Below are 9,280 nucleotides of genomic sequence, written 5' to 3'. Positions count from 1 at the left end.
TTCCCCTGGCATCTGATTCCCTAGCGTAATTTGCAACCAAACATGAGAATCTTTAAACATTCCTGAGAATTCTAAAACATTACCCTATACCAAACGCCACCTAATAGTATTAGAAAGACTTTCTTCCCCCCACCCCTATTACATTCTCCCCTGAGCTGATGCAAAAAAAAAAAAAAAAATCATTATTATTAGCTTTTTACATCATTACTAAAAAATATATATTCCCTATTTAAAAAGAAACATCAAAGGCAAGAGATGAGTATCAAATCATGAGACGATAAAGGAGCCCGTGGTCCCTAATTCAAGTGCCTGTCTGTGTGGTGCTATGCGGTGGAGTCTCATCTTATCAAGAACTTGGTACCAATAGAGATAAGGTAATGCCTTTCCTTTATGTTAAAAGGACCCAGGTTTTCCTGTGATGCCATTGGTGTTTCTGTGTTCGAACACCCTATTTATTATTGCGATCCAATTTGGCTTTTATAAGATACTGATTTTGACATTCCAAACTACTCCATTCACTTAAAAATACAACCATCCTCCTCTTCCCCACAAAAACTCCCCCACAAAAAGCCCACCATGGTCCTTGTATGGTGACAGTCATCATAAACTAATAGATTTCGAACCATTTCCAAGTCTTCACGTGCTCTCTCAAGCACAATACAAAAACATGAGCTCCTCTTCATTTCATTAGCATCCACCGACATACAGTAGAGGCTATTTGGGTGAATGACTGATATCAAGGTAACGACAAGCAAGTCCAAAATTTGGGTGTTATTAATGTTAAACCCCCATTAAAAAAGCTTCACAATAAAGCACCGTGGAGACCAATTTGCAACAGACAGATTATATTCTTTCCAAAAGATTGCCATTGGTTGTTTATAGCAAAAACTATCATGGATGTTTAAGGCCACCAGCATCTTACTTTTTTTGGTATCTTCAAACTTCAGTTCTTAACTTATTCTTAAAAAAAATAATGGTTATTAACTTGTTATTTAAAGTAGATTCTAAAAGAAAAAGATAAAAACATAAAAGAGATGGGTTTAATTTTATTTTTTCATTATCTGAGAAACTGTCGGCACGTGAGAACAAAAAACTCTAAATCATTGAACCTAACCTGACAAAGTATTCGTTATAATTATAAACGGGAATATGACGAACCTAACATTCTACCAAAAACACAACCTCGTTAATACCACCTCAGTTACCATACCTGACTGCCACATAAAGAAAATAAAAATTAGAAAACAAATTAAAAAAAAAAAAGACACACCAAACACTTTTTTATTTTATTTTTCTTTAATATACTTAAAGCGTGCAACCCCTTTTTATTCTATTGAGAGGACGGTTATTAGAGAGACAATCAAATGATTGACTATAATTGGGACATTTTTAATAATGATTAGTTGAATACCAGATAAAAAGAATTAAAAAAATAAAAAATAAAAAAGGAAGAAAAGTTCCCACACAAGAAGGAACAAAGGCATTTATGTAAGGGAAGCACATGCTCTCACAATATAAAATCTCTAAAGCTGAAGCTGAACCATATATTATTATTGTAAATATAAAAGAAAAGGTCCTTAAGATAATACTATCATATATTGTATGTATATGAGTTTCTTTCGGCCACAGAGTCACAGGTCACCAGAAGCAACAGGTTCCTTCGGTTGCCTTCACCTGGCCCTCCTTTTGACAACCTCATACAATGTTACGTACAATACAAAAGGAAGAATATGATAAAAATCTTTTATAGATTTGTGTAAGGCCCTTTTTTTTTTTTTTTTTTTGTATTTTATTTGGGGGGCGTTTGGGTTGGTTGAATTTGCTTTTGTGTCTGTAAAAGACTATAAGTGTAGAATATCACGAGAATAACCAGTAATATAACAGCAATGGAGGCTCTTCTGGGGTTGTACATAAGGACATGACACGGGTCACCCTGCCAAAAAGGATAATACGAAGAGATATTCTGCAATATGTGATTAATAAGCATAGGGACAACATTTTTCACATTTTTTTTTAATGATTACTAACATGGCCTGTTGTGATTGGTACATAATAACAGTGGTGATTAGTGATAAACCCAAGGTGATGTTACTCCAATCACAATAGGCAATGTCAACTGTCATCTAATTTCTAATCATAATATTCAACTAATCATCTAATCACAATGTCAACTCCAATCACAATATTCAACTAATCATCTGATTTCTAATATTTCATATGTGGAACTCTATAACGGAGAAAGAAAGCAACATATCATTAGTTAATGCTTACGGGAGACATTTGCTGATAAAATTACAGACCAAGTATAGTTCAAGTGCAACCGTGAAAGATCGTAGTTACAACAGGGAGATAGTTGGTAGGGTTAATCATCTAGAGAACTCCACTAATGAACTCAGCCTAAATATGAAAATAGGATAATATGACCACTGATACTTTTCAACAGCCAGATTGCTGAATTCAAAATTTTGACCATTGCATGATTGAATAAGCAAATGCATCGATGCTTCTGGATGCAGCTAGAGAAAGAACGATGACCAATGACAATTTTCAACAGCCAAATTGCTAAGTTTCATCATATTTTTTTCAGATATTATTTAATTGAAATTTAGACTTTTTAACTATGCTAGATGATCTTTAGATGGCAAATCAATGAGCAGTTTCAAATGAAGAGGTCAGCATGTAACAAGCAAATGTGGAAGCAGCCAAAATAATTCAAGAAAATAACACAATTTGAATATACATTCTCCATACTGAAAATGAACTACACGTCACAAGTGTACAGGCTCAAGTGAATAATAGACCTGTGAACTGTGAACAACAAAGTTGATAGAGACAAAAAAGATTTTATATAGAGAAACACTTACCTGAAGATAAATGTGCATGCCAGCTGGAAAAGGCTGGCTTCATGGGGCTAGTGATGTGGCATAGCATTGCCATCTCAGCCAAAGAAAAAATGGGGGTAAATAGAGACGTATCCATGTCATTCTATTGCCATATAAAATAGAAAAATAGATTGTAGATGATCAGTACCTGGATACAGGAAAGCATTATTGTCAATATTCAACCGCCACCCAGTTCCATCTCAGAAACAATAATTAGATAAACATGCATGCAAGAGTCGCAAATCAAGGTAAAATTTTTTGTTCAAGGAAACATCATCTGTCTCTTCGTACTAATAGAACTTAATTGTGAACATGACAAGGCTGGCTAGAAACCAGGATCAGGCAATTTCTAGTAATTTTCTGAAACCTGATATAGTTGGTTCAAGTCATTACTTATAGTTGGTATATTTCAAGCCATTTTCTAGGAACTCATGATATATAAATCTAGATGATGACAGCAAACAGACAAACAGAAAGTGACTAAAAACTCAATACATGTTTTGGAGCCATCATGTCAAGATCTTTTTTTTTTTAGGTTGAGTCCCTTATGATGAAGTAGAAGGCATTCTGTTTGAAACTTGGACTGGATTAGCATTCTTTATCATGAACCCAAGTTTTTATTTTATTTAATTTTTTATAAATAAAAGAATAATGGTAAGACAAATGTAGGGCCAACACCTCAATCTGGCTGTGAATACTAGAGCAGCTGGGCGGCCATGGCATCCCCCAAAATTTTTGTTAATGTGCACCTATCGCACTATCGTGCACCACAATTTTGTAATAGAAACCTCACTCGTGGAATAACATGCCACCCCTTCCTCAAGAGGGAAGTGCTCAGCCTTAGGCGCTTAACCCAAGATATTGTAATATTTATGTATAGATTAATTGTTGTTCTTGTCATAGAGCTCAAATGAGTTGTGGGAAAGAATAACTAAGGTAACTCACTGTTCAAAACTTTTTCCAACAACAAAAAAAATGTTAAAGTTATCAGGAAAAAAGGTTTACTTTTGGCCCAATTTTCCTAGGGTAGGTATCTTTTAATTCTGTAATATCCTGGTAATAGGAAAGATAAGCATATCAATTATTGATGACAGATATATATGTTAGCAATAAAATATCAGCAAAGTGAACTTTCTGCAAAACCACAGCTTAACTACAACAATTACATCTGTTTTCAGCTTGCAACACAAATCCCTGTAGCTCAAGTTAATTGTAATTTAAATATGGTAGTTATCTATTGACAAAATTTGACCCAACTACTTTATAACTCTTCATTTGTGGCTGTCGGCTGATGACAAAGGCCCCATTATAAGTCTCACAACTTCCTAAATAGGACTGCAATTAAGAACTAATTGGGAGATAGAAATATGATCTAGTAACCATTTATTAGAACAAAGGCGGTATTCAAAACACGGGTAATGGGAGGTACTAAGCAATTCTAGGATATGAAATGAGGTGTCCAAAATCTATGAGTTTATGCTTGATGAAGACCTCATACCCCCACCCTGACTTCACCAAGAAAAAAGAAAAAGAAAAAAACTGATCATAAGGACCATGAATAATAGAAGCAGCAAGAACAGAAATCTTCAATAATCCTGATGAATTTTTCTCATCATTCCTACCCTCACTCTTCTTCACCCTTGTTACTGTATAGAAGCACAACACTGTTTGTAGAATCAGCATCCTCCTCAATTGCCTCTACCTGCCTTCATTTTCTCCATTCTCTTATACTTCCTGGATAATTTAAACACGCTCCCCATAAAACATTTCTATGGGAGGAGAATTGATCCAAGTCAACATTAACACAGAAAGTGTAACCAAAAACATTTTATATTTAAAATTTTTATTCCAATATGGATAAGATTTCCTAATGCACCTATAAAAATGAATTTGGGAGGCCATAGAGTCACCACAAGCAACTCAATTTGCACCTCCTGCAAAGGGATCCATCTTGACAAGGATCAACCCCTATAATATCTGCTAAAAGAATTGAAGCTTCAATAAGCAACAGTGACATTAGGAGCTTTCATTAATTATCCAACACATGCTAGTTTTGAAGAATCTATGGTTTTGTAACTTAATAAAAACTACTGCTAAAATTTCAAATCTCTGAACATCTAAAGTCATAGATGAGTGAATATTAAGAAATGATGAAATTCAAAACATCATTTATCAATCTTAATGCAAAAAAAAGTTAAGCCTTCATAAATGAGAAGTCCTGTAATTCTGAAAGTGGTAATGGGATTCGTGAAATTTCAAATGAAAAATATTAACCATGACAAAGGCAAAGGGGGTTGAACTCATGTTACACCTATATAACTTTTTGTGATGTTAAACCACTCAATCACTTTCAATTAGATCAACATTTTACCAATTGCCAAGTTTACCGTTGGATCATATATTTTTCATATGCTTATCATGCATGTAAAGTTTCAAGTCATTCCGGTGTCATTTACTATCCAATTCAAAACTCACTTGTTTAGTAGATTCTTTTTTATATTTACAGAAAACCACAATTTTAGGATCTTTTTTAGTTAATTGGCTTGATATTTGGCAAGATACGTTGGCTTGATATTTGGCAAGATACGTATGTGGAGGTTATTTAAACTAATTGTGGACTTGCTAAAATATTGATTCTATGAGAAATGATTAAATGGCATACTAATGTACAAGAGCTTCACTTAAGGAGGGAAAATGGCTATTTACCCTTTATTTTAAAACTGTTTAGCCAAACAACTATTTAAAAAAAAAAAAGTATCTAGCAAAATACTCTTGTTTTGGAACTCGATATTGCTGATGTTGAGTTCTACTTGAAAGTTAACATTAGCAATGTTGAGTTCTATGTGTATTTTTAAGTAGAATCCGGCATTAGCAATGTCGGGTTCTATGCAAAATTTTCAAAAAAAAAAAAAAGTGGAAAAATATGCATGGAACTCGACATTGCTAATGTCAAGTTCCACTTGGTACTCAATATCAGCAATTTCGAGTTCCAAAAACAGGTTTATTCTGCTAGATACTTTGAAAAAAGGGCAGTTTGGTTGAATAGTTTGAAAAAAAAAGGGTACATAGCCATTTCCCAACACTTTAGGTAATTTGAACCTAACCTATAAAGATTTATGCATTTCCAATTGCCCACAAAGGATAGACAAACTAATGCAAGGAGCACCAAAAGTATTGCAGAATTTATTGTTTCAGATTTCCTTTGAGATACCGGATTTAATTTTTGAATTAGTTTTCTTTTTGAATTTAATGTTGTTGAGGGTTTTATGGGATTTCATTGTGGCCTGATTAGATATTTCCATATTGATGTAATCCCTATTAAAATAGTGGCTCTTGTAATTGTGAAGGACATTACAATTTGAACAAGAAATTTAATGATTAAAGAATGTTTTCTCTTGTTTGGGGGTGATGTCTAGGGTTTTCAGGTAGATTCTAGATGGTGAATCTTATGATTTGTTTGGTTTATATTCTTTTCCTTTATCTCTATTTGCCCACCACTATCCTGCATCACAAACACACACATTCTCAGATGAAAGTCCAACAAGGTTCACTTGAATATTATGAACAAAGGGCTTAAAAGTTGAGGCCTTAATAAAGGAATAGTCATCACACACACACACACACACACACACATACACACACTGCAAAATTGTTTCCATTGCTGAGTTTTTGCAGTATACTAATCATCAAAATGGAGCCTTGTGCTCCCTTTGATGGAGCATAAACCTCTCTCTTCCAACAATTAAACGCTCCTATAAAACAAAAGTTTTCTTTAGCCTTGGCCAGAAACAAAAATTGGGGCACAAACATTGCATCTTATGTTAATATGTTACCTTTTGTCCTCACACAAGTTTTGCTAATGCAATCATCTTCCTTCTCAACCTAGAGAACTCACTTTCTCCTGTACAAATATATCTATAGTTATTCCATGAACCTATCTAAAGTTAAACCCACCAAGATCACCTCAATTTCAACTTTCTTATATCAAGTAAGATAAATAGAAATTCACTGAAAAAAAAAAAATGCTGGAAAAAACAGTACAATACACACACACACACACACACACACACAATCATTCACCCTAAACAATAGGCATATTTGCAATATGTACTTTGAACTACAAACTTTTGCAATTAACATCCTAATTCTATGTTAATTTGCAATGTCCACCTCAACGTCTAAATTACTGCAAAACATTAATATATTGGCCAATTAGTGGGCGATCATCCACCCTAAACTATGAGGGCATTGAAAATGTGCAACCTAAACAATCAGTGCATTTGCAATGTGCACCTTAAACTATAAGAGCATTTACAATGTGCTCCACTATTTGAACTCTAATTTGGATGGTGAGTGGACACTGCAAATTATTCTCAAATTATGGTGTTAATTACAACATTTTGAAATTTAAAGGGTGCACAAATGCCAAAACCCTTATAGTTTAGGATGATATTTGCAATTAACCCTATATGTATGTGTAACATCAGCTATCATATTGTAGAAACACTAGTACACCAAGAGACTCTCTCTCTAAGCTTGAAGTTGCTTACACAGTTGCATTTACTATCATAAATACTATTCTATGTGATACTGGAGTTTAAAACTGTAAACCAAATGTACCAAACAGTAACCAAAGAAACACAATAGGTAAACACTACAGCAAAGTATTTTGAATACTACAATGTAACATATACAAAGTCTATGATCAACAAGTCATGTCTTAGCAGAATAGCAAAATCAACTTATTCAAGCCTGAGAGACTGAAAAGGCACCAGATTAATAAATAAATAAATAAATAAATGCTTGTAGTCACGACTAAGCTAATTAAATATAAGAAGACAAAACTGGTACCATTTTTTTTGGTGCTGAGATTAGCGGGACTCCGATTTAAGAACCCGGTGCGGAGTGGGAAGGCCGAAATCGAAAAGGCTATAGAATTTGAAAAGAAAAACAGAAAAGAAAAAAGAAATTGAGAAAAATTTGTGGGAAAATAGAGAGACTTTTGCGAGAGAGAGAGAGAGAGAGGGGGAGGCTAGCAACGAACAGTGAGAGAAGGGTCATCATGGGCCGGGCCGCAATCAGCAGGTTAATGATATTAAGCATTCAGGCCCCAGCCCGACAGTGCCTCGAGTATTTAACTGGAGCCCAGCCCATAAATAAGAATATTTCTGAACACGCTCAATTTACACTTTTTAATATTTTTAGTCAAAACATTTAAGATTTTTCTCCCATTATAATAATATAATCATTGAATTTATCTATAAAAAAAAATCGCAATAAAGTTTGTGATATATATAAGCATCCAATACAATGAAATCCCTAGTTTGTCCTTAGAGCATTCCCATTAAAAGTGCTAAAAATGTTAAATGCTATTTTTTAGCATTTTTAGCACCTCAAATGATAAAAATACACTTCCATTAGATATGCTAAATCTTAAAAAATTTAGCACTAAGCTGCAGTGAGCTGCGTTCAGTAGTTCACTGTAGCTGGATTGTAAAAAAAAAAAAAAAAAAAAAAATTATTCACCAACGGATCTGTTTCTTTTCTATCTCTCTTTCCTATCTCACTTCTCTCTTCCCTCTTCTCTCTTCTCTCTTCTCTCTCCCGTGGTTCATGGTCTGTTGTGGTCCAACGTTGTCTCTTCTTCCAAAACCCGATCTTTGCTTGTCGCTGATCTTTACTTATCGCCAATCAATAACAGCTCTTCGTTTGCAACGTCACTAGCTCATCTTTCGCCTCCATCGCCTTCATCTCTTAGGTTCGATCTCTCTACTCTCAGTCACTCAATCTCTCTACTCTTTGGCCGCAACGTAGCCAGGTTGCCACTGTCTCCGATTCGCCCCTCCCACTCGCCCTCACCAGTTCAAATCTATAATTATCTTTCCACATGCCTTGGGTTCTGATTTGCAAGTTGTGGGTTTGTACATGGGTTTTGATTTGGACATTTTTTGGCGGGTTTGTGATTTGGTTTTGGATGGGTATGGTTTGTGGTGGATCGGTGGTGGTGAGTATTTGTTTGATGGGTTTTTGCGGTGGACCGGTGGTGGTTGATGGTGGGTGGGTGTGAGTTTTATGGTTTGGTTTTGGGTTTGAGTTTGTGATTTGAATTTGGGTTTGTTTTTTTTTTTTTGTGATTTTAGTGGTTGGGGGTTGAGATTGTGGGTGGTGGTGGCTAGTAGTAATGGGTGTGGGCAGTAATAGCGGGTGGGTTTTGCAATGAGTTTGAGAGAAGTTAGATACATAGAGAAAGAGAGAGGAAGAGATAGATTGAGAATTAAAAAAAAAAGAAAAAGAAATAATATTTTAATGAAGTGGTAAAAAATATAAAACTTTTGATATTGAGTGTATTGTAAAGTGGTATGTTAAAATTGATAAAGTAGGATTTTGAGATATTACAT

The 9,280-nt window shown here is 34.6% G+C and overlaps 1 long non-coding RNA gene across 4 annotated transcripts; it reads right to left on the bottom strand.

Moving 5' to 3' along the window:
- Window positions 1-1,530: 1,530 nt before the first annotated feature.
- LOC142609136 (uncharacterized) lies at window positions 1,531-7,887 on the bottom strand. Of its 4 annotated transcripts, none has more exons than XR_012839575.1 (4): window positions 7,734-7,887; window positions 6,716-6,783; window positions 4,505-4,651; window positions 1,531-3,030 (listed from the first exon to the last, which is right to left on the bottom strand). It is a non-coding gene; the product is annotated as an uncharacterized LOC142609136 (long non-coding RNA). The 4 variants fall into 4 exon arrangements; XR_012839577.1 differs by having other exon boundaries at window positions 4,505-4,616; XR_012839574.1 differs by lacking the exon at window positions 4,505-4,651 and having other exon boundaries at window positions 1,766-3,030.
- Window positions 7,888-9,280: the final 1,393 nt, after the last annotated feature.

Source organism: Castanea sativa, chromosome 1 (assembly GCF_040712315.1).
Source record: "Castanea sativa cultivar Marrone di Chiusa Pesio chromosome 1, ASM4071231v1".
In the NCBI taxonomy this organism is placed as follows: domain Eukaryota; kingdom Viridiplantae; phylum Streptophyta; class Magnoliopsida; order Fagales; family Fagaceae; genus Castanea; species Castanea sativa.
The sequence above is the reverse complement of the archived record's forward strand: the minus strand, read 5'-3'. Positions and strand labels throughout refer to the sequence as shown.